This window comes from Strix uralensis, chromosome 4 (genome assembly GCF_047716275.1).
Source record: "Strix uralensis isolate ZFMK-TIS-50842 chromosome 4, bStrUra1, whole genome shotgun sequence".
In the NCBI taxonomy this organism is placed as follows: domain Eukaryota; kingdom Metazoa; phylum Chordata; class Aves; order Strigiformes; family Strigidae; genus Strix; species Strix uralensis.
The window spans coordinates 46,565,777-46,592,641 of NC_133975.1; the positions used below are offsets into that span (position 1 = coordinate 46,565,777).

The 26,865-nt window shown below is 35.3% G+C and overlaps 1 long non-coding RNA gene across 4 annotated transcripts in view; it reads right to left on the reverse strand.

Annotated features, from left to right (window-relative positions):
• The window catches only part of LOC141942717 (uncharacterized), a 44,989-nt gene that overhangs the window by 11,949 nt on the left and 6,175 nt on the right, over window positions 1–26,865 (reverse strand). For 3 of the 4 annotated variants that reach the window (XR_012628718.1, XR_012628719.1, XR_012628720.1), the window contains exons 2-5: window positions 5,337–5,485; window positions 2,778–2,837; window positions 2,572–2,636; window positions 2,370–2,461 (exon numbers count right to left, since the gene is read on the reverse strand). This is a non-coding gene — a long non-coding RNA (uncharacterized LOC141942717). The remainder of the gene's footprint in view (window positions 1–2,369; window positions 2,462–2,571; window positions 2,637–2,777; window positions 2,838–5,336; window positions 5,486–26,865) is intronic. The other variant, XR_012628721.1, reaches the window with a different exon arrangement.

A 26,865-nucleotide genomic window follows, 5' to 3' on the forward strand; every position in this document is an offset into this window, starting at 1 on the left:
TGTTTGCCTCACAAACTGCAATGATTAAAGTCGCTGATTCAGGCACCTGTACCTTCAAGTTGATCACCCTACTTGCTTTAAGACACCAATGTTTCAATTTGTTTATCAGTGTTCCTATTCTGATATGCATCATCTTCACCTTTTCAAGTAGTAAATATGCAGCACAAGAAGGATTCACATTTCCGTTCTGTTATCAATAATTGTTAAGTAATATAAGACTCTATATTTATTAAAGCCTATAAAGGTAAAAAACAGTAGCACTAGGTCACTCGCTTTCTATATGTAAGTGGATTTCCCCCCCCCCCCCCCCCCCCCCCACTGAGTGTTCTTATGAGAAGGAAAAACTAGATCTCACCATCTTTGATGATAATGCAGTACAGATTTGGAGTCTTCAGGAACTCAATTTAAAACAGCAAGAGTTGTTTACAGAAAGTTTCTTTGTAAATGTATCACTCCAAGCCCTGTCTTCTGATGTGATCTTTAAAATTGTCTTTTCCACTGAATATTTTGTCTTAGTTATATATGTTTACTATACACTAACGGTATAAATTATACCTCTTGCCCCCTAGTGTGTATTTTTCATATGAAAGCTCAATATCTTGGATTCATTAGGAATTAAGTAAATAAGTTTTGCAGAAGTACAGGAGTCCTACAGGCAGTATCCTAGAAACCAATTGGATTTTCTAGAGAATTATGTTTTTTCTATAGAGTGTGCTGAAGAATATATACAATTAACAGCAGAATTTTATACAAAAGTTGAAACAACACACTGGGAAAGGTGTCAGTTTTCTCAAATTCCCGAGGACATTTCTACAAGGTAACCACACAGCAGCATATTAAAGTAATTATTCTTCATTTATTACATTTCGGTCCCAGTACAAGTCGATTGCACTTTGTGATAAACATTCATTTCTTTATAACACTGAGTTTATTCAACATTTCAGACACATACAATCTTTTTGACCATGGTGTATTATCAATATTGAAAAGACTACATAGATTTGGGGGTCAATCATTCTCAATCTGGTTCAATGATTATATCATAAAAGAAATTGGAGATAGTTTGGTGACCAATGAGTAGACAAAATTAATTAAATGAGAAAGAAATTTTAGTAATATATGTAAAATTGAGTTCAGAAGGGAAACATGTTTGAAGATGGCTATAAAATGGAAGTATAGGCATATATCAAGCATTGTTAGAGACAGTCAGTTTATCAATTGTGCTAATCACATCCAGAGGAAAATTATCTAAATAGGTAAGTAAACTATACTGGACACAAAACATTGGACTATGTTTATTAGCTCAGTACACACTATCTCATTGGTCTTCAGCCATGAGACAACCTTTATTTTTGGCACCTGTAAAACTGCCATTTTATAAATCACAGTAATCCATAAAGATGAAAACAAACATATGTATGATTAAATAGGGAAATCTTGTATAACGAAAATAATGGAAACAACTTTGTTCAATAGCTGATGCCTATACAGATGCTCCGACTCAAAGGAATAATTACAATGACATAAATTATGTAAATTTAAAGACAGGCATATAGAAGCAGAGATTTCTAAAATTTTATAATTATATAGGAAAAAAACTTCTGAAAATAAAATTGATTTTCAAATCTGTAGACCAAATCTAGAAACAGACAAGTTGGTAACACAAATTAAAAGCTCTGAAAAATAAGACACATTATAATTGTTACATGAATTGTATAATCTTCATGCAAATTTATAATCTAGCTTTGAAATTGGCATTCATTGGCACTGAGACAACTAGTAATTATCTATAATGCTTACTGACAAGTTGGAGCATTAAAACCACTAGGTGCCACTTTTTTTTTTTTTTTATTCTCTAGGTCACACAATATAAAAAGAAAAACTCTGCTTTCCAGCAGGTTTGAAATACATGACAGCACCTCTTTAATGCATATCTGTAAAGGTGACATACATTTCACAGAACATTAAATGTACCATTTAAATCTATTCATTCTTAAGAATACTGATTTTAGAGTTGAGATGTCTTTTACCCTATTGCCAAATCTGATCTTTGTTTTCTTTTCCTTGGTTTGGCGGAATAGAGATTGAATTCAATCTGTCTGATATAAGACACTTTTCATCAAAACCTATTTTAATTGTTCCTTTAAGGTACCTGAAAAAGTGAGACTTTTTTGGTTCTTAAATTAGTGGCAATATTGCCATTGATCTCAATGGAGACTGAAGAAAGGAGTGTCATTGACTAGACTCTTTTAAGAAAGAGGAAAAAAAAATTACACAAAATCCATGAAGTATTGACAAGTTCTATATTGATGAAGAAATATGTGCTTCACACACAAAGAAGCAAAAATAAATTAGGATCAGCATCTCACCTGTCTCAGGTTTCCAGTAATGATTATCTCCAATCTATTTTTATGCAGTGGATAATGGAACTGGGGCTCAGTATCCTGTTTTGGATCCTTGGCTTAAAGATTTCAAAAACACAAATGTCTGAAATCAGTATAAGTCCTTAGTGATACAGGTTTTTGTACAGAAAGAGCTAAGTATCGTTAGCACTTAACCATCAGTACTTACATAACAGTTTTCAGTGTTCAAGGGCACATTGGCAACTGTTTCAAATCACCTGCAAGTTAGAGGTACTGCATGAGAAGGAAAAAAAAAAAGGGGGGGGGGGGGAGTAAGAACAGCAAAGATTACATAAATTCACAATAAAGTATTCAGTTATATAAAGAATATATTCAAATCATAGAGGCCTATGAAAAAGATGACTGTAAAAGCACCTGGCAACTTTTATCTCTGCAGACAAAAGTCTGTGCATTTCTCTTGGTGGTAAATTTTACCTGTGGGGAAAAAAAAAAAATGAGATTCAGTTAAAAATACCTTTTTTTCAAGATTGAAGAATAGGTTAAGTCAAGTATGTCAGCTGATAACTGGGACTGAAGAGAAAAAAATAAAGTAATTTTACATTGTTTAAAAAACCTGTTTCTTAATTAGTTTATAACTGTATTTTGAAATGAAACAATCTTTTAGAACCACTGGTGTAAGTAATAAAGTCAAAGTGATACCTTCCATCAGCAGCCCAGATTGCATGTCTGACTGTCCCCATCTTAAAGCTAATGGAGCAAATGCTCCACCTTTACAGGGATCCCCTTTATTGTATTAACAGCCAGTGTAACATCAGGAGAAAAGCACAGCAGTAATAGCAGTATTCCTGTCTTGAGAGGCAAGAGGATATGAAGGAGGGGTGTTTCTTGTTATGGAGGAACATGCTCCTGCTCTGTGGTACAACCTGACTGTCACTGTTACATCTCTTTCAGCTGAGGATTAAGCTACAACAGAATTTCTCTCTTTAACCAACCTTTTCCTCTCCCTTCCATCTCCTACCTCCATCTACACGAAAGGTGCTGATCAAGTAACTGACAGAACTGTGAAAGAAGAGAGCAAAAGATCTAGAGATTAATGTATTGATCTGTTCCCTACTACCAACGTTTTTGTTAATTTTATACCATTTGACTTGTTTTATCTAGAAAACACCTTCCCCATATTATCTAGCCTAGGAAAGTGATGTTACATATTCATGTACACATATCACTTCACAGGGGTTTCAAAGGTCTTTACAAATTGAATGTATAGCACACAAGAATCTTTTCAGATACCGGGGAATTGCAGTTAGTTTTAGGGTAAATTTCAGAGACTATAGTGATTTTGCACAATATTACGTAGTAGGAATTGAAGACTGCATCCATTTGGAACTGCAGGTGAAGTTAGGTAAGGAGAAATTAATTACCAAAAATGGAATTTTAATAGAGTGCTAACAACTCCATTCTTGTAGAACAATACTGACATGCTTTTGCTTTTGTCACTCATGTGAAGAACATAATCAACTCTATAATATGGAGCCCCTTACTCACTGCTGAGTCATAGATTCAGAATTGACTCAAATGTGTACAAGGTTTTTTAAAAAAAAATCTACCACTTGATTTTCTTTGTGGTTTTACCAGGAGGAAACCAGCCTCTTTGATCACAGGGTTGTTGCTTTTTTATTTCCTCAGGAACAGGCCTGTTTGATTACACAACTGAAAAAATACAGACCAAAATGGATTTTACAAATGGAAAAAACATTTTAGATGAATTTCAGCGGTTGAGCCCAGTTGTCTGTTGCATCACTAACATTGTTTTCTTTGTTTTTGGAACAATCCCAGAAGGAAATGCTTTCTGTATGTACAGCACAGGAGCAAGATATGACTAATGAGTCTGTACTGTCTTTTAGGGCTGTCATAAGATTGCTGTCAACAGTAGACTCATGATCTGACAGTGAGTGCTGAAAATCCAGGATCAGGTGAAGGACTGGGGTTCAGGACCTTCCCACACCTAATCAAATTAATACTCTGATCGACATGCAGACATGTCCAGTTTGTCAAGGTAGAGAACAGGAGGGTTAGCCTGCTGGTAGTTTAGTTGTAAAGATTGTTCTGGCTAAACACTGCAAACTCTCTGTACGCCTTACAAATATCCATATTTTTTTATGTGCAAGGAATTAGTTGTGATTTTCCTACAAACTTTAACTGTAATTTAAAAGACATCAAATTTCCATTAAATAAGTCAAAACTTTTGTTTTGTTTTGTTTTGTTTTCTTTTAGTTTTGCCTTTACCTAAACTCAAGAATCATTCTTCTCATCCAGAGCAAGAGCCTTTGGTGCTGATGAATACTGTATCAGAATTTTACACTTAACATTTCATAGAATGTTAAAATCACATATTTTTTTTTTCTGTCTCTGAGAAAGCCATAATTGTAGTTAAGCTGAAAATTAACAAAATCTTTAAACATTACCAGCAATTATACTGAAAAAAGCTTCTTGTTTTGGTGGTAATAAGCAAGACCATGAAAGTCCCAGGCATACTTTTTCAGATCCCTTCTGGCAGTTATGCTGTCTGAATTAGATACAGCCATTGCAATTATCCTATAGATTATAAGTACTGAAAGGAAGCTACAGCCTGAATACAGACAGCATATATGATTTAGAGACAGGGCTTCCAAGATTGAGTACCAAATAACTGGAGCATCTACATCATGTTTTATTGGTGTTGAAACAGAGAGGGTAATATTTACCCCATCACCTATTCACGGGAGGTGAAGACAAATATATCTGTGTCCCTGAAGTCTAGAGACTTGAGAACAGCTGCAGAAGAGCTCAGAAATAGGAGGAGTTTGTCAACTTTCTCATTAACCAAAACCTGAAGACACATTTTCACATATCAGAAAGAAACGTTCTGAGATTCAACAGCAGAAGCTCTCTACTAATTTCTATTCATCCCATCTTCTGATGGGATTGTCTCACCATGAAGAAGCTGTTGTAATCCACTCCTGCTAAGTGGGACTAGGACCCAGCAGATGCCCTTTGTCTCTGTTGTGCCAGGTCACGCGGGTACTTTGAAGCTGGTGCAGAGAAGGCTCCCAAAGGAACAGTGTGCTCAGGGATTCACATCTCTTCATGAATTTTTAGACCCAATTAGAGCAGGAGGATGAAGCACAGAATAGAAAAGAGGCTGTTACGAGTTATTATACATCATAATAGTTGCTTCTGCTTCTGCCTTTCATAACATATAACACAAGATAGCATTAGAATATTATTCAACTTTCCTATACAAATCTTAGGATCAATACTACAGCAATCCAAAGAATCTATAACTATCTACTTCTGCTATTGTCCTTCAAGATTTTTACATATTTTCCAATCATCACATTAAACTAGCCTATTAACTTGATCAGTTAATGTTACAAGTACTTTTCTGGCCACTTTCCCACTGCCTTGACACTCTTCTAAAAGAATAAGGCAAAACTTTAACAAAAAGCTATGTATAAAATATAATCGGCCTATCACTGAGAGTTCAAATTACTTTAAGATGTAATATTGGACTGAGTCGGGGTCTTAACACACTTCAGCTAATGATACCCACTGAAATCAGAAGTAAAATTCCCACTGACTTCTTAGGGAGGGGAATTAGTCTGATGCTAAGCAGTTTTAGCAGATTAACTACAACTACACCTTTCCTCCCATAGTCTACAATTTTTTCTATTCCAACTGCTCTCCTGCCTTTTCTTCTCCTTAGGATGAGTTGCATTCTCTGACCTACATCAGTTTAATGTTATTTCACTTGGACTGTCCCTAATCTAATCTAATCTAATCTTTTAATTCATGTTTAAATTGATAATCAGATGTTAAACATCAATACATGACTGTGCATGATGAAGGGTATATTTTAAAGTTGTTATCTTCACTGTCTTGCATGTTCTCTCATCTCCCCATCTAAAAACTAAATTAGAATAATTAGCAATCAACACCCATATGGAATTTACTTGTGACTGACAGGTGAATTGTGCAATTTTATGATGGGTGAACTGATATAAAATGGAAAAGAGAGAAGACTATCAATTCTGTTCCCTAGGATTAACTTATCAGTGAATAAATATTCTGTAAGAGAAACAGCTCCATCCCAGTTTAAAAGATTTTTCTGCTAAATAGAACATGTGAAATAATTTAACTATCTAACATTCAGATTAGGCCCCTAGTATGGATTTCTGAACAATGCCACACATTCATCTTTCCTAGAAATGCTACTACTGAAATTTTTCTTCAACCTCCTGTTTTCTGTCTTTCCAATTTAGAATTTTGGTACTTCCAGTTAAAAAAGATCTTCATTTTCCTGGAACTTTTGATTCTGGACTGTCCAGATATAAACCTCAATACAGCACACCTTAATTAATTTTCTTGTTTGAGTTTTAGGTTCACATTTTCCAAAAAGTGAAAGCCTCCACATTTTGGGCTTGAATTCACAAATGCAAATGACTCTCTTAGAAAATGTTAGACTGAATGCAAGGAAAGTAATTTTTCTTTACAATTACAGTACAAGTCTCATATGTGCAGTATACTAATCTTCACTTCATTACACAACTGCAGTTATATAAAGTACTTTACACCCAGAAAAACAATAATTTGGATGTGATTTCATGCAAAAGAACAATTGCATCTACAAGATATTTTCTATTTGAACTAAGTGCACTCTAAATGGGTTTAATTTTGGAGCTACAACTAGAAGAGCTGCTGTTTAAATATTGTTTCCTAACCAAAACTCTACAGTACATATCTCTTTTTTACCTAAAATATAACAACGGAAATTAATGTTTTATGTAGAATGCTTGTTATATTCTATTGCCTCTTGTTCACAGTTAAGTACAGTCGGGGAACAGAGTGAGATGGAGCACCCTTGTCGTCAAACCCAGCAAATAAATATAGTTACTCAACTGACAGGAGAAGTATTGGTCCTTGCCAGAACTAACCCTAGCAATTTTCTGTGGATCTATTGGGAGTCAAAAATAAAGTCCTCCATAGACAAGTAATTTCCAGAATTAGTGTAAGATTCAGGAAGAATTAGGAAAAAGATTTTCTGGGATATACTCAAGTGAGATATTGTAAGATGTGTTAGAGTTAAATCTATGGCTACAGAGTGAAAAATGAGATGCTTGTTCTAAGTCAAACCTAGACTGGATTCAGATTGGAGATTTTTTCTTAACATTCTTAATCACACTTGAAGCCAGAGCTGAGTCATGCACACTTAAAAGGCAAAATTCAGAGCACAAGAGGTAGAGACATATAATAGATCTGTCTCAAAGTCTGTATCGGAGGTTTTAAGATAGGTTTGTATCAGAGAGTTTCAAATTAACTGGAGATAGCTTCCTGTAAGTTCTTAAACTCAAGAGAAAAAAAATGGAGTTTGTAGCAATTAAAATGATTCTACAGGATTGTAATAGTCAAGGGTTGGATTTTTTTTTAGATTTTTACTAGCACTGTATTTGTTGGCCTTATTAACATGCTGGAAAAAAACATCTTGAATGCTAGAGAACTTCTTAAAAATCAGAAGCTTTTGAGAATGGCATTAAATCCCCTGACAGTTTGTGTGTTTGCCTTTTGATTTTTTTCTTTTAAAATTATTCTCTTTCAAATCTGGATGAAAATTGAAAGACCTACTTATTGAACATAGGGCTAACACGGGACAAGAAAGAAGTCAATAGAACTGAAGCTGACAGACCCTTTGGTAAGTAAGTTCAAAGAAGAAGGTTTAAGGCAGAAAATAAGGATACACTATCACACAGACAAAAGGCTATCTGCTTTCAATGTCTTCTAAACAGGTTGATGTAAGTGGTGCACCTTTTTCATTGGCCTTCTCCAGAGGACGCAAACTGGGAAAGGAAAGATTAAAAAGCTATATTTCTATCTAAATAGCCCGGAGTTATTATATTTGTGGGGAATCTTCAGGGTCTGTGCTGACTGAGTATAGTTAAAGAAAACACAGGAAACCAGAAGAGTAGAGCTGTTGAGAAAAGCTGATCTCTTAAAATTTATGATGATCGTCAATGCCCAGTGTGAACACTGTTTGCTGTTGCCACCGCAAGACACAAACCTACTGGCAGTTATGTCAAACATACACTCAAGGAGAAAATGTCCACGGAGAATGGGACTGTGTCCTCCAACAATTTTACTGGGGGCCTGTGGTCACTCATAGGCATGTAGATCACCATAGGTCAGTAATCAAAAATCAAATAATCACTGAGGACTAGTTTGGAAAAAAAAATCTTGTTGATTACTGTTGTTTAACTGAGTCTTTATGCAGTAGTGCGAGTATAAGATAATTTGGTACATAGACCTAGAAGTGGAGTTCTGCAAATCTTCACAGCCATGCAAAACAATTTCAAAATCTAAACATGGAAAAACATATAATCTATTATTTAAATCAACGAAGTTCTGTTAGAACCTATCACATATTCTGGTGTATGACAAATATCTACTGAGCCTTAGCTGACATATATGTGACACAAACTTTTGCATAACAACTAACTCCAAACAGCTTAGACAAGAGCCTCATAGTTATATAACCTTCCACCCCACCTACCTATCAGCTATTTGAGGCTTAAGTGCTGCAAAGGTCATACACTTTCTTCTTTAATGAGGAATAAGCTACCCTATGTACACATGTGTTCTTATTCAGTTAATTAAATTTCTCTTCAATTGATTTACTTGTTGACATATAATATCTTGAAGACCTTACAAGCTATACGACAAATTGCGAGATGTGCACATATAAAGAAACACACTGTTGGCAGGAGTGAAATACAAATTTCAGGGGTAGGTAAACAGCAAGATGCATCACCATTTTTAACTCCAGGCTTAAGAAAAGATGGATTTGAATATGGGCCACAAGCACTATTGAATTTGTCAAGATAAATTATAAAATATAATACTATTACCTTTGGGATACAAATAAGAAGAATTAAAATGGTGAACTGGGCACAGTCAGTGCTGCAAAAGGAGTAAAAGGCAACATTTTATATTCTCCACACCTTCTAAAATTTAAGATGACAAAATACCAGAGGAGAAATTTACACAAAAAGCAGCTGCACTTGAATAGACGGATGGGGTGCGCAAGCATGATCAGAAGCTGTCTGCATAACAAAGTGGACGGAAAACAAAAAAATATTCTACTGGAAACAAACTCTACAGAACAACTGTACTCTGTGGACACTTAGGTGATGAATTAATGGTTTGCACATACAATAAATATACTCTCAAGAGGCAAAGTGGCATGAACACTACAGGTCTAATTGAAAGGTTTAGAAAGGGTATGAAACCTCCAGAACATCATGTTTCCACACTGCTGTAAGGAGTCATCCAGTAGCAAAAAGAATTGGATTCCTTCATCCCCATTTCCAAGACACTTGCAATTTATCCATCTCAGACACCAGGCATGCAAACACCAGATTTAAGTCAATTGATTAACTACGCACTACTTAAGATCTGCTTTGAGTTTCAGTGCAAATACAAAGAGGGCGTAAGGGTTATGTGAATACTTTTAACCTGACTGCTCAGTGGGTCTCCCATAGCAGAAATCAAAGCTGAAAGAAGTGTGAGCACAGTATTTTAGTGAGGCACAAATCAGTCCAATGGAGGCTACTGATTTGTATAGTCCCAAGCTACCAAACTGTCCTTATTGGGAACAATAGGTCATCTGCCTCAGGAACTCATCAGGAGCCAAAAGCTGCTACCCTAATACAATTCAGTGGCTCTCACGGAGTTCTGAGTGATGGAAACTTGTGCAGCATACAGCAATTTGTTTTACAGCTCCTTTGGTAATTCAGCAGGAGCCAAGAGCAATTGCTTTATACAAAGGCAAGATGATGGCCCATTAATCAGTAAATCAGTGCTGTCAAGGTGGAAGAGTGACAATTTTTAAGTTATTGAGGGTAGCAAAATACCTCACACTAGCCATGCCTTTTCTTCAATTGAACTTTAGGACCAAAAGCATGTGTTTTTGAAAGTCTGAATGGATGAAAAATACAGGAAGAGTGTACAAAGGTGAGGAGAAACATTTCTCTTATGTTGAGAAATTGTCATGGGCAGATTTCTAGGAATATTTACAGAAATATAATTCCTGCAAAAGCAGTAGAAATTAATTTCAGTCATTATTGGATGTGAGGACACTCACTACACCAAACCACAAAATTGCACATAAATATCATAGTAGATGGCACCTAATCAAAATGCCAAAATAACCTCTCAGACTAATCATTATTTAAGATAATTATCACAGAATCATAGAATCGTCTAGGTTGGAAAAGACCTTGAAGATCATCCAATCCAACCATCAACCCAACATTAACAGTTCCCAACTAAACCATATCCCTCAGCGCTATGTTGACCCTACTCTTAAACACCTCCAGGGATGGGGAATCCACCACCTCCCTGGGCAGCCCATTCCAACGCCTCACAACCCGTTCTGTAAAGAACTACTTCCTAATATCCAGTCTAAACCTTCCCTGGCGCAACTTGAGGCCATTCCCTCTTGTCCTATTGCTTGTTACTTGGTTAAAGAGGCTCATCCCCAGTTCTCTGCAACCTCCTTTCAGGTAGTTGTAGAGGGCGATGAGGTCTCCCCTCAGCCTCCTCTTCTCCAGACTAAACAACCCCAGTTCCCTCAGCCGCTCCTCATAAGACATGAGCTCCAGAACCTTCACCAGCTTCGTTGCCCTTCTCTGGACACATCGAGTAATTCAATGTCCTTTTTGTAGTGAGGGGCCCAAAACCGAACACAGTCATCGAGGTGCGGCCTCACCAGTGCCGAGTACAGGGGTAAGATCACTTCCCTGTCCCTGCTGGCCACGCTATTTCTGATACAAGCCAGGATACCATTGGCCTTCTTGGCCACCTGGGCACACTGCTGGCTCCTGTTCAGCCGGCTGTCAATCAACACCCCCAGGTCCCTCTCTGACTGGCAGCTCTCCAGCCACTCCTCCCCAAGCCTGTAGCGCTGCTGGGGGTTGTTGTGGCCCAAGTGCAGCACCCGGCATTTGGCCTTATTGAAGCTCCTACAGTTGGCCTTAGCCCATTGCTCCAGCCTGTCCAGATCTCTCTGCAGAGCCTCCCTACCCTCGAGCAGATCAACACTCCCACCCAACTTGGTGTCATCTGCAAACTTACTGAGGGTGCACTCGATCCCCTCGTCTAGATCATCAATAAAGATGTTAAACAGGAGCAGCCCCAAAACTGAGCCCTGGGGGACACCACTCATGACCGGCCACCAACTGCATTTAACTCCGTTCACCACAACTCTTTGGGCCCGGCCGTCCAGACAGTTTTTTATCAGATACAAACCAAAACTAAACAAAACAGTATAAATCCAGTGAAGAAGATTCAAAAGCTTTAAGTTTCATCAAGGCCCAGCACAGAGTGAAGATTGTCATTACAGTTCTTTATACATTAAAATAACCCAAGACATGCCATGTTAATTTTCACTGCTAAACTATTCTCTTAGCTGGAGGGTTCAATGCTTAGCAGCCTCTCCCATTGCTCTCGTAAACCAGCCACTTATTTAACTATATTCCAACATTCTCTGTGCTGGCTTGCAAAACAGCAAATACTGGGTGCACCCAAGCCTTGATAGTGTCTGGTAGTCACATACAAGGGGACCACTGACCATAGTGACAGCTGCATGACAGCACTGTTGGTTTACACTTCGTTCCTCCAGGAACTGCTGAGCAAATCACTGAGAAATAACATCACAGCTGGAAGTTGCCCATGTCACTGCATGTCTCTGTATGAGATTCAAAACTGCTACAAATCTTATTTAGATCTCATGAAAATATTTCCACAGACAGCTGGTGAGCACTGCCTGATCTGCATTTTGTTTTTCAATGAATCACTGCACTGAACTCAACCAATTCAGGTTGTTCAGAGCTGATAAAAATGCTCCCAACTGTATTACTGACAGCTCTTTTTTGTAGTAAATCCCTAGACATGAAATCAGGGTAAAATGGAAAGGGCCAAACAAACCACAGACTTACCTTGTCGGCCTTAAGATTCCAGGACCACAGGAGAGGCAAATTTCATGTGAACCCTTAGGTCTCCTACTGCAAATGTGACCTACTCTGTACCTTCCTGTTGTATATGAGGCAGAGTGCCAGGTGTCACTGACTGTTTCACAGATGGCACAAAAACCAGCACTGTACGTTAGCCACTTTTGTTCTGTCTTGCTGTTAATGAATGTGTGTGACACCTAGTTTTGCTATGCTATTCACAAAATCTATGCTGACACAGTAGAAACAGCTGGCAAGACTGCATCCTTAGACATGTTGCATATATTTTTACCATCCTCAGATTAAATTTAAAGTTAATTATATTGTGCCTCACCTGATTTATTAATCCTTTCCTTACTATTACTATTGTATTCATAAACATCCAGAGCCCATTTTAAGTTATAAAAAATGTTTTACCTCCTTGTGCTCCCTAGATTTCCAGCTTGTAAATTAAAAAGTAATATAGCAGCTCTTCATTCCATTCTGAAGAAATTAAAGTTACAGCATTATGATTACAATTATTAATGAAACCATTTCCCAAAATTACTTTTTTATGATGTACATGAAAAAAAGCATATAACAGCATAACAAATAGATGAAACAAATGTTGAATGGAGCGTGCCCAGCATTTGATTCTGATAATTAGAAATACTGAAGAAGAGATTTATCAAACTAGGGAAAAAACCCATGATGTTAGAAGCCAAAGTATCTTAATATTTGCAAGAGAAACACAGAACAAATTCTTCTGCTGTTACAAGCTTTGTGCATAATTTGGGTTTCAACAGGCATAGTCCTCAAAAATGAAGGGAAACTTCATTTAAAGGGCTGCAGTTTGCATAAGAAGCTGTTGTCTTTAGAAGAGATAGAAGTTTCACTGGATGCAGAGACTCCATTGAGTCGGTTTTCCTCATTATGATGGCACCTGCTGAAAGACTTTATTATATTATGTTCTATCATAACTGCTTTCTCAGGAAGGTGAATTATGGTTTGTGGTACAATGATAGGTAGTTAATCACTGGTGGTATTTTGTGCTCAGTATTTTCTATACATCAGTGCACTGCACTGTCAATGGTTTATTATAGTGACTGATTTGATTTGATGAAGTGTGATGATTTATTAAATATTTTTTAAAATTTTCAGGTGATATTTCAACAGTTAGTGACACATTCTGTTGCCATTACCTTCAGCTAATTAGCACTCCTGGATATTTTTTTTTTACACAACTGACTGAAGATGAAACACAACACCACCAGGAAATTGCATGAAGGATGTGACACCAGAAAGACTGCAGTTCAAATGCTTTGGACTGAATTCAAATGTGGTATTTTAGCCACTGGAATTCTACTGGGGAACTGAAGATCCACTGAATGTACCACACCTGAATTTGGTTCCTTAATATTAAACTATGATGCTGCTCTTGATTCTTTCTATAGAAGAGCTCCACTGCCTGGGTAAAATTCACCTCAGCACAATAGGTCAACACAAAGCCTATGATTAATTGAGCCCCACTTATGTGTTACTCAAAATAGCACTATAACCTAAATGGTCTTTTAGTGACCCTCTATAGAAAAGTAAATTGTCTTCCCTTTGCCCCCCCCCCCCTGACCAATCTCTCTCTCTGGATATTCAGAGGTGTACTTTTCTGAATAACAGTTTGGATTTTTTTCACATTAATTGATATAACCAGATAATCTAGGACTAAGGGCATCAAACAACAACGATCAAATGAAATTCTCAAACAGGCAGGTTCAGTATTTGACAGGGGAATAAAAGGAAAGTGTTAGCAATATCGTTAATAGCATTCCTGTCAGTAGCAATAAGAAATGTGCCGTCATGACTAGCAAATACTTCACAGCTGAAAATATTTTATCTCTCTCTCCCATTTCTACTTGTATCTGTATCATCAAATGAACTGTTGATCTCAAAGGAAACATGATCAAAGCCTAAGCCTGGAGTGTGCATCTTATCTTCCATATATACTATGTCATTTTCTCTAACAGTTGTTGTAACTACATTGTGTTTTGTGTTACTTTTTCCTTCAGAAATGTGTATGAATAGATTGTTACCTTATGCTTCCATTACATTGCCTTTAAATTGGCTTTTCTTTTCCTGTTACCTCTTACACTGGCAAGAAAAATAATAAGTATAATAGAAACTCAACATACTGTGATCAAATCCCTGCCCTTTCCTGTTCCATTCTTGCTTGTTCAGTTTTGCTCAATCAAGGCACAGCATCATACAGTCAATTTTATAATCCCTGGGTATTTTCCTCTAAAGCTGCAGAATGGCCACAGGCAACATACTTAAATCCACAAGCAGTATCAGACACTTGATATACCAGCTTTATAGATTTTTAAAAAATAAATATTCCACTAATATAATATTTCTTTATTTGGATAGCATTTAGTTAATAAATATACTTTATTACAGTAACATATTCTCAGCTATGTTTATATGTAATATTGATGACATTTTATAGATATAGGAAACCTTGACCTTTATTTCCAAACTTGCTTGTAATATTTAACAGTAGACAATACAAATAACATATTTATGCTCATAGTACATTTATTTTTATCACTGTAATATACTCTCTGATGGTGATGTCACTGCTATGACGTCTTTTACCAAAGTCAACACCAGGGTTTTTTTGTTAAAATTATCAGTGAGGAGGAAAAAACAAACAAACAAAACAAAAAAACAAAGGATGATTGTGAAACAAATGCTTTTGTGATTCCTTTTTGTATGACATGAAATGTCAGGGAAGGGATTAAAGATAATGTTATAATTTAACAAATACAAGAAGAACAAAGATCCTTATTGTTTTAAAGCTAATGGTAAATTATCTTTAGCTCAGAATCAGTTTCCAAATTGGAAAAACCTCCAAATATTGCATATACTTCTGGTCCCTTTTCATTTAAGAAATGTGAATTTAAATTGGAATGGGTTTCATAGCAGGACTAATACAATGATTAGATGACTGGAAATATTTTTTTTAATTGAAATATAGATTAAAAGAACCTGTATTGTTTTGTCTGCAGAAATGAAACTGGAAAGGGAAGCTGAGGAGGTCTGCAAATATTGTAGGGACAGGAGTGTACATTAAGATGAGAGATGAATTATTTCAGTTACGAGACATAATGGTCTATGGTCACACTGATATGAAGTTTCCTTGTAATAACTCCGTAGATATGAAAGGTGTTTTCCAGGCCTCCACAGACAGAACTTTTAAAATGGAATTTAAAATAGTTAGGGAGCATTTATGCTCTTTACAGATGAGAGAAAATGTCAGAGAATATAAGTGGATCATGGAGTAAAAAGGAAAGCTTGTGTTTAAAAGCCTTTCCTAGCCATCTTTTTCACCTCAAAGGTAATGTTTGCAGGACACTGAACTGCTGTTTGAATGTCTAATCTCTCCTGCTTTAATTTTGTGAAAAATTACAGTTGATGCTTTTCTTTTTTACTGTAGATCTCAAGTTTATCACAGTGCGTTAAAAAAACATTTTGTTAACTGTGATGAGGGAGAGGTAAATGTTTAGGAACATAAATGTATGTGTGGAAACCTGAGAGTGGCGAAGGGGACAGAGCTAAGTGCCTCAAGAAGTGCATTCCATCTTTGTTCTTTACATGATCTTTTTTTCTCCCTTTCTAGCTGTACATAAAAAATTTGTAATCTTCATCATCATGCCTTCCTCCCGCCCATACACATATGCTCTCAAAGTTTTGTTTTGATGTTAGGGAGTCAGAGCTGCAAGAGGAACCAACACGAACACATCAGTCTCCATCTCACACTCAGTGACAGAAATCCATAACAATTTGCTAATCTTACAAGCAGAAAAAAAACCCTTTCTTCCCTTCTAATCCATGAACAGCTGACAAGTTTCCCTTTTCTCCTACTGTATAGTGGTGTGTGCGGCTGTGATAGAAAAAAATTACCCATCCAACTCAATGTTATCCACAGCTTATGTTTATTTACAGGCCAAATTATCAATTATCAGCTCTAGTAAGTTTTTCAGTCTCAGCATCAGTGCTCATATGCCTCACAAAAACAGAAGGAGAATTGTTCCTGAGGTCACAGGGACAGATTGCACAAACTAATTTATAAAACAGAGAGACATAAACCACCAAAAAGCAACAGTGTGCAATTTCACTGAACCAGAAGGAAAGGCAAACGTAAAAAGGCTTATTTGAATCTGGCCCAATAATTGACTTCTTCAATATGGTAATTATCAAAGATATCCATGCAATCATTCCCCTTCTTGATATATTCTCTATCAATTAGAAACTGAAGTCAATTCGCAGTACTGAAATCATTACTGTTTTTACCATTAGAGACTAGTGTGAAGTGGTGTCTCTAATTTTCCAATAGCAAATTGAGACAAAAAACTAGTAACGCAAAACCACTATTTACATAATATAGTCCCACCAATTTAAAGCAAAAATTCCTCTCCAAAAGAGTATGAACAAACTCAGGGTATAATAGATTTAGCAGTTCATGCAACTGTATAGGAAGCATTTTTCCTCCTTAAAGGTTTTTTTTTTTTTTTAAATTTCACATAATTTAACCACTTTTTAAATTAATTCCCTTCAAGAATGTTCAACACTATAGTTTTTATGGCAGAAGAAATTACTTTTCTAACTTACTCTATAAATAATGTAAATAAACATATTTTAACATTGGATATGATGGAGTACACAACAAATACGGCAAACACTCCAGGAATAGAATAAAATCTAGCCAGGTTTTTTTCAGTGAAGAAGAAAGTACGTTTTCTTTGAACACTGTTTGACATTAGCTTGATGAAATCTTTTTTGGATAAATGATTTGGACCAAGAGGACTCTTTTTTCCCCCCCCTGCAGTTTACCACACATGTATTTTCTTCCCTGTCACTGCTGTGGCTCTGAGCATTACAGCTGTCTAGGATGCAAAATGCCAGAAGCTAATTTACTGCTCTGCTTAATTAAAGTTGCTTTTACCATTGAAGGTAAAAGAAACTAGATCTCTGTTAGCTGCCATTAAAAATGATAAGATATTTGCATTTTTGTTCAGAAGTGCCCTTGCTCCCCTAACAGTTGCTGTAACCCACTAGAGAGATTTTACAAATTATTCAAATTTCCCCACGCAATTGCCAAATATCAACACCTGCTGGTTCACAAGTAATAGACTTCTGCTTTAGCATGGGCACCACAGTTAGCATGTAACTAAACTAGGCATACAGAAAAAAAGGCATGTTGCTGAAAGACTGACATGTTCACAAAACTCTCAGATGCAAAGACGCTTAAAGTTCCATGTTACAATCCTATTTTTTATGTTGAACCTCTCTGTCCTTAATAATAATAAAAAATACATCAATATGAAAGTAGGAAGAAGATACAGCAGGAAGGCATTAACATTTTCAATTCATTCCTCCCTGAAATATCTATCCAAAGATCGATCTTTCCAGAATTATTGCAGTTTGGTATTTTTCTTGATGCTTCTTCTCTTAGGCATTTGTGGGCTTTCAGAACAGTCACTAAATGTGTGGAACAGGATGCCTCCACTCACAGATGTATAATAAAAAGGGATAGCAAAATACAACCTGGCAGTAACCTCTCTGCATCATGTTCTTGTTGAACACTGATGGTATTAGAACCTAGTCAGCAAGGATCTGCCCACACATCCTAAGGCACTGTTGTTAAGGTCAACTGGAAAATAAATTAAAGCAATTCCAGCAGAAAAGGAACAATATTCAGAACATTTGTTCAGATTAAACAGGAAGGAAATTTATTCTCTGGATTTGTTTTTACTCATTTCTTGACACTAAAAATACTGACATTTTATGATATGTTGTTACCTGTTGAGAAAGCAGGAATGATGATAGGTTTGAGGGATTACAGAATCCAAACTGCTTGATCTGAAAGGGTTATGGTGACCTATGGCCCTTCTTGTCTCCCACTTGCCCCAGAAAACAGTATGAATAACAAACACTGCTTTACAACTGCAGGTCATTGCAGGTGTTTACAAGGCAAAGAAATAACAGCAGAGCTAGAATCTGAAAGTAAATAAATCCAGAAACAGTCTGTGTGGTAAAACTACTGCAGAAGCATGACTGGAAGATCACTATGACAGGCACATTTAATTAAATCACAAAGAAATAATTGCATCTCATTTGTTCAATTCCTTTTCTTATTTCTGCTAGCAGAAACACAAATGTTTACTATTATTTTAGCAAAACATATTTTAAAAAGAATGGATGCTCACTGTATGTATACCATGTCAAAGGTGATTTCTCTGATAGCAAGAAGTTATTTGATTGAGAAAGAGTTCTGTAATTCAATAGTTCAGAGAGAAGTAAAATATAATTAGAAATATAGGCATATTTTTAGAGAAATAAGGATCTCTATGAGTTATATTTTTAACGTATTTTATTTTCAAAGCCCAGGCTACTTACTAGTCTGTGAATCTATGTGAATCTCCACTGATTTGCAGGGTATCATGTTATCCCTCATAGGAGAATTAACTACAAAAACCTAAAGCTCATCCATTGCCTCCACAGATCACAATCATACTTGAACTATTCTGGTGTAATGGCAACAGTAAATAAAGGTTCTATATTAAGTGCTATTGCTCTTGAGAATGAAGTGAATTGCTTTTGTTCCAAACTCTTCTAACTGTCAATTTAAAATCTCAAGCTTGACTGCCTCAAAGCTTTAATATTCTACCAGAATTTTTATAGAGTTCTGAAACTTTTCAAAAACATAAAATATTTAAATCCTAATATGGTTAAAATACCTAATCTGAAAGTCTTTCTTTTTTAATCTGATGCAGTCTGATGGACTTTTTTCATTTTCAAATACATATTTTAATGCCAAATTGAAGATATGTGATAGCTTTCCAAAATTTAGGGACTGTTTCCCCAAAGTTCTTTACCTGTGTTGTAATGTAAGCACATTTATTTTCACTGACTTAAATCAAAAGTAATGAATTTTTAAGCAAATAATTCTTGTGTTTCTTAAAAAATGCTGAAATTAAATTAGAGCCATCCTTAAAACTAAATAATGGTTATCTGTGGATGTTTAAAGAAAATGTCAACTTCCCTCTAGATCATTTTAAATTTATGTCTAAACTAAAAGATTTATCAACACAGTACAACAAGGTTGGACAAGAGACCCAACACACATTAAAACTCTGAATGTGTCCTTTTTCACCTTGATTTCCAAAGGTAGGAAAGCTGTGCTTGATCTTTGAAACAGCTATGACACCTTCTGCCCAGGTTTACAACACAGCTGGCACAGAACCAGAAGGACAAGCTGCCATATACTGGAGTTGTAAACTGACTAAACTGACCAAATTTGAGGTAATAGGTATTTAAATTCCTCATCAATTCCCATGTTTCCACCTTTCCCTAATCTTGCCTAATGTAGGGTTTAAAAGTCCTCAAAAGACTTCGACACTGTTCCTGAGCTGCACTGTCCAGATTCTATTTTTGAATTTTCTGACAGCTGTATGAGAATTGTAATTCTAACTTTTCTATGGTAGTTAGAGTCCATGGTCCAAAATGTTGCAGAAATAATCTATTATCAGTTCACATAACCTACACAGTATCTGTCAAGCTTTTTTGGTTTTAAATTAATTCTACTAATCCCATAAACTTTAGACTTCTTCCAATAAGTTTGTGCACAGAGTTTTCCAAGTTCTTGTTCCCCATATTTCTCCTTCTCTTAATACAGCTGCAATATGTGTTGATCTGATCTCCTTCTGTCTAACCACCAGGATAGTCAGTCATATTTGTAATTGTGCTCTTCTGCTTCAGTCCAAATAACCTTAGTATTCTTTCCACTTTGGCCTAAGAAACCTGAGTTTGAATTGCTTCACACAAGATAGGGAAATGGTCCTGTGCCTCATACTGTTTCAATATGTATTCTAACCCCTAGTTTCCAAACAAAAGAAAATGTGGCTAGGAATCACCCATTTTTAAAAGAAAACCATTATCTTCCTCTTCAGTTTCTTTCTCCCACTTATCCCTGCTTCACTCATGGTTTCTGAAAGAAGATAGATCAGCATTTACCTTTCAAAAGGGTTCATGGGCCACAATGTGAGCATGACTGGGTATGTGCTGCTTCCTAGTCTCCTGCAGGTGTTAAATCCCTGTAGATTTCCTAGTCTTCTGTAGGAGCTAGATTTAAGACACATCTGCATGTAGTATTTTCCATTTACTATTAGAACATAGTTTACTTCTGAGACATCTAAGACTAAGTCAACACTGTTGATTCAACAGTTTTGAGATATCCAAGCTATCTGTGAAGAAGTATAATCTGAAGATGTTAGGACAGATGCTGCAAGCAGAATACTCATATCATCTTATCCTTACTGGTATGACTTCTAAAATCTTGTTTGCTAGTACGTAGTCTCCTATTTGAGTTAGTAAAAGTCACCCCCAAGTAAAACAAACATCAATAAAAAGGTTACTAACAGTACTTCTTCCTCAAATTTGTTTCATAATAACAAGAAAGCTAAAATACAGCACATTGAATCTAAGCCTAAACAACTCAGTGCAGCTGATGATTACCTACAAGTGGTGAGATGACAGCTCTAACCAAGACAGAAATTTTGAAAGGTAAAGTAAATCCTATAGTGAATGCACAAAATCCTTGTTTATTTACTTTCATAAAAGCATTAAAAATTAATTAAAACAAAAGCAGCAGATTTACTGCTGGCAGAGTCAGACACTAGAAGGCCCTAAATATGCAAAATAGGAATAAAATATAGTGGACTCAATTTCATGTTATTTGTTATCTATTTGTTGCCATTATGAAATAACCCAAATAGAATGAATTAAAAGCAAAAGATGAGCACATAGGGCTTAACAAGATTATGAGAGGAGAATGAGGGGTTTAAATGATGGGCATGCCAAAACTATAAAATATTCACGTTTCTGCAATACCAGAGTGCACAAGACAATTCTTTGCTTAATGGAGTTTTCCTTCTTTGTAATTACTTCAGTGTCTGGGTCCACAGAGAAAATACCTCTAGTACATGAGGATTTTGCCACTTCTTTCTTCATCTTTATGGTTTATTGTTGCTTGACTCTAGTTTTAGTAGTCAGTGCTCTACTTTCTACTGTGCATGTTGGCTGGGGCCTTCTCTTATGCAATGGTATGAGCAAAGGCAAATCTATTATAGTTCTTGAAGTGTTTTCTCTATAAATCAAAGAATTTCACTAGATTGAGAGTTGAAGTGATTTTGACTTTCTTAATTTTCTTTCTTAATAATTCTCTTTATTAGTTACAGATACTTTTTAAAAGTGTTGACTGTAGCCTGATTCATTATTTCTCATTAAATCTTGCTCTGCTTTCATGATATTAAATAACCACTTCATTTTAGTATTGAATGAAGTGATCTTGCTATCTTTTGCACCCCAGGTTAAGTACAAATACTGGCAGGTTCTTATTGCATTTGTAAGATGATCTATATTAATATTTAAATTAATGAAGAGATCTTCTCTAGCTTGCACCACTCAAATAGCTGCCTCCTCTCTTTATTGTACCATGTGCCCTGCACAAGCCAGCTCTTTTGCCTTATTTACAAAGGAGGCTTTTGCTACAAAACCATCTGTGAACTATATTCTAAATTCATCTGTACTTACAGAGGGAGAAAGAATAAGAACAGTGGAAAGCTGGAAGATGGGAACAAGGCTCATTGCTGATAACTCCATGCTGCAACTATAGACTAAATTTCAATCATTTCAGACAATTAACCTGCTCCCCAGTAGCAGAACACTGGGATCCAACTTCAGCTGGATACTGAATGTAGATGTATACGCTACAGGGAGTTGACAAGGTTCCATATGATCTTGTGTGTATACCAAAACTATGCAACACGCTGACTAGGAGCTACTTAGGAATTTGATCTGAGAATGATTGAAGAGAGATTTCAGTTTCTTCATAGTTTAAATTTTTCTGTGTTTTAAGGGTTTTTTTGTTTGTAGGTTGTTGGGTATTTTTTGTAATTTTACAAACATTGCATAAAATATGTTTTACAAACATTAAATTCTAAAAGAAGATTCTTTGTATATGGAAACTCAGGTTAATGCAGTATCACATTGCATTTCCCTATGGCATAATTGATAGAATTTACTGTGTATCAGAAGTGACTACAACTTCTCCTAAGCAATGTGATGAAACTAGAAAGCTACTACTACATTGTAGTAAAACTAGCCCAAAGAGCAAAAGTATATGCAATCTGAAAAAATGAGGGTCAGAGGTACCTGAACATAAATATCCAATCCTAAGTGAAAATAGAGTACTAAAATAATAGATATCTTAAAATCAATCTTAAGCAAGAAAAAATGTTTTGATTCATTAACTAAAGTGGACAAAAACATGGTCCTGAACTCTCTTTACAGCCTCCATCAAAAAAAAAAAAAAAACCAAGATTGCTTTTCAAAAAGTGTTTAGCATTTCCCCTCATTGCAAGGCTTGTCTGAAATAAAAGGCAATATAAAAAGAAATTACTAGTTACTACTAGGCTCAGTCAGCATTTTCCAAAGGGGGAAAACACAGGCTTCATCAAAGTATTCCCTATTACATCATCATTTCTCTAAAGCCAATGAAGTAATTCTTATTTTGCCAATGGAACTTAGTAGCAACTCTGATCTTTGCATTTCTAAATAATAAAGTGTAAAACATGCAATATGCAGCTCTACCAGACTATGTAATTTGCCTCAGGGAAAATAGAGTTGCAGAGTTTTCCCATAGATAGTACTGTTCTGAGCACAGGAATAGATATGGGATACTCAGAGCACTACTGTTCAAGAGGAAACATATGAGGATATATCCTACTCCACTCCATATTTTTCTTGCTTTTTATTGATTCATGGTGCTACTTCTCACTTTTTTTTTTTTTTTTGTCATTTATTTTTTTGCATAACAATGTTCAAATTCTGGCCGTATCTCTCTTCCTAATCTTTACACCTCCAGGTCTAGTGGTTTACACTCTAGATCCACTACAAAATTCTTTTTCATGACTTAGCATTTTATTCTCCTTCACAAAATAGTAATCTGAAGTAGTGAACTATGAGGAGTAGATTACAGTGGAATTCACAATTTTAATGATGATCATAAATCTTGCTCTGTGGTGATGTAAAAAATCACATATCTCCAAGCTGCAAAATGACCAGCAAAAAATTAGATGAAAGTGATAAATACATTAAAATAAAAGGAATTATATTAGAAGGAAGCTTCAGAAGGATAATCTCAGTCAGAGGAACCTATTTTTGTCAGCTGTTTTAATAATGTATCATCAAATCATTAAAGCCATATGGCTATGGTTGCAAGGTTTAGATTTTTGGTTTTGTTACCAACTAAAGCTGGATTATACACTATTGCATAAATTATTTGAACAGACCAGCAGTATTTGTTGTATAAATGGAAATTATTATTTCATGCAGTTAAACAATAATGATGGCTACCCTTATATGAACTGAGCATTTTCATATGCACATTTCAGATGAAGGTCACCTTAGTGTTAAGCTCTATGATTTTATTGCACTGTAAAACATTATTTGTAGAATCATTTAATAAATGAAATGGAATACTACCTATAAATAAGGCTGATAATTCTCAGAACAGTAAAACCAAAAAGTTCAGAAAACAGTGTGATTTATATTTTCTATCTTTTTACTGAAGCTGTGGACCACAAATCTACTGATACAGAAATCTAAATGAAGATGGTGTATCTCTAATAAATGGTCAATTAATTTTCAGCTAGTTAAATTTAACTTTCTATATTTTATGTTTTCAACAACAGATCTTAAAATCAGAATTACCTGAGAAATTTGTGGTTTATAATATTTCTATTTTATGTTCCTCTGTTGACAACTGCTCACTAGAAACAAACTTTGCAAATACATATAGCTCTATAATCAAACAAACCAGTACCAGCAAAGTAACTTTTTAACTTTAGTACTAAAATAGTATAACAGCAGTTGCAACAAATAATTTATAGTTAAATAGATATTTCAATTTGGTCTCTGGATATTATTCAAACCTTGTTGCAATTCTTAAATATGGTGACATTTTAGAGGGATTAAAATAAATGACATTTCATAATGACTGATTAAACAATCAATTAAACAATACTTTCTATTATTGCATAGAAAGTTAATATTTCTCTATTGTTACTATGATTGGAATAAAGGCTTTTACAGCTTCACATTATTTGAGATTGTTACAGGACTAATGGCAGGTTCAGAGTTTTCGTAAGAAATCAGACTCTTCAGACACCTTTGAGGATTGCCCTAATCTGACCTGCCAATAGAGTTTATGACTACATGGGATTTCTACTCTGTTATGAAAGCAACATCTGCTTCATAATGTAAATCAGCAAGTTATAAAGTTGTACATTAATGTGAGAAAACATCCTTTATTCTCCTGTAGTGACACAATGTAGATTGTATAATCACATCTCTCTCAGTACTATTCCATGGCTCATTCTCATTCCTTTACTGTCTGAAAAAAAAGATAATCTTAAATAGCCTCCCAAGAATTACATCCTTTACACTCAGAAAACGGACTCAGTACTTTCTGCTTGAGATAACATCTTTAGCTGACAATATTTTTTTAGTTTTATTGTCAAGCTACAAAATACAAGAATTTTAAGAACTGATCTTTGTTTCACATCTGAAAGCAGAAGTAGATATGAGTATTAAAGATCTTGTTGTCAATTCTATGATGTATATATGTTTGGGTGTATAATCTAGCCATAGGAACAAACATATATGCATGATATACTGCCACAATATGATGTGCAACAGCAACAAAAATTAACTTCTCTGAGTTCACGACTATGTGAAAAGAGTGAACAGAAAAAATACCACATGAAATTTAGTAAAAAGAATTCACCAATACTTTACCCAGATATAGCAATCATCTTTTTTTTTTTTTTTTTTCTGAACTAATGAATTTCTGGAATTCAACCAATACTTAAAAATAAGCCACCACCCAAATACAATTAAAGTGGATTGTTTACTTAGCATAAAATGTAGACACACCACTTCAAGGTTTGCTATTCTGAAGATGCAGAAGAGACCATATTGAAACCAGAGGCTTCAGAACATAACTACACATCTATTGTGTCAGGAGAAAAAAAAAAAAACAACAACTCTTTTTTTGTGAGCAAAGGTAGAAGGAACTGAGACACCTCATATTTCCCATTATCTTGTTCTCAACCTGCAGAAACTGCTATTGTGCTAGAAGAGGCTGAGACAGAGAGGTAGAAAAATACAGGAAAGAGACGAGGATAATTCCCCTTTCCTTTTATTGTCTTCCCCTCAAGGAAGCTGGTGGCACAAAGTTTGTTATCAACATCCATTGCGGAAAAATGTTCCAAAAAATATTTTAATGGCTTTGACTACTTTCAGTAGGAATATAGGTTTAGAGGTACCTATTGATCTGAGCAACAAAAGTACATTTTGGTCCCAAAGTGAAATCAGAATTTATGCAGAACTGGGGCTCAGTAACTATTTAAGTCAAGTCTGCAATGGAAATTCCACTGCCTTTTGGTATCTGAAAGAATATGAGTAGCAATAGCACACTACAGTCCTCTATCCCAAATATTTAGCTTGTGACAGGCAGCAAGCATCTCTAGCTATGTTTTCTACCATTTTAACATGTTTCAATAAACAAAACAAAAGAATATAGCAATTTGTTGTGCATACATCTGCAACCTTCACCTATGGGTAAAATACCCAAAGTTTGGCAGGATGGTGAAAATGTGACTTTTTCTTTTCTTTTTTTTTAAAGCTAAAATTAATTCTATTTTTAAAAAGAGAATGATGGTTAAAAGAAAAAGAAAATAAGCCCAAAATAATAAGTGCAGTCTATTTTCATTGCTTTTTCACCTTGTACATCTGAATGAAAAGACACTAAATTGCTTGGAGCAAATACTTATCAATTATATGTCACACTGTCCATTTAGAAGCAGTTTTATAAAACACATAGAGAACTGAACTTTCCTTTTACTTCTAAAACCTGTATTTTTTTGAAGTTACAATTAACTATCTTATTGTCTAAGTTTTAAACTACATGAAATCATAAATCCTCTCTAAAGGGCCTTAGAAAACCACTAAAATGTAAGAATTTCCTATACTGCTTTTTAATGTATTCATAATAAAACTAGGTTGGTAAAAAAATACTTAAACTGGTTAATATGAAGATCTGGATTTTTTTTTTTTTTTTTTTTTTTTTTTGATATATGGAAACAGTTCCTCTAAAGTCAATATTCTCCTAATAGCATAATATTATGTTCCCATTAAATCCTCATCTTAGATCCACCCCAAAACATAAGTATACTCCTTTGGACTGTAGCAATGATGGTTTTTATCTGGTAGGGTTTTGAGAGTGCACAGATGGCTATTATAGATTACTAAAATGGGACTGTGTAATAACAGTGCCAGCTGTGTAACAACCAGTCCATCTCTAA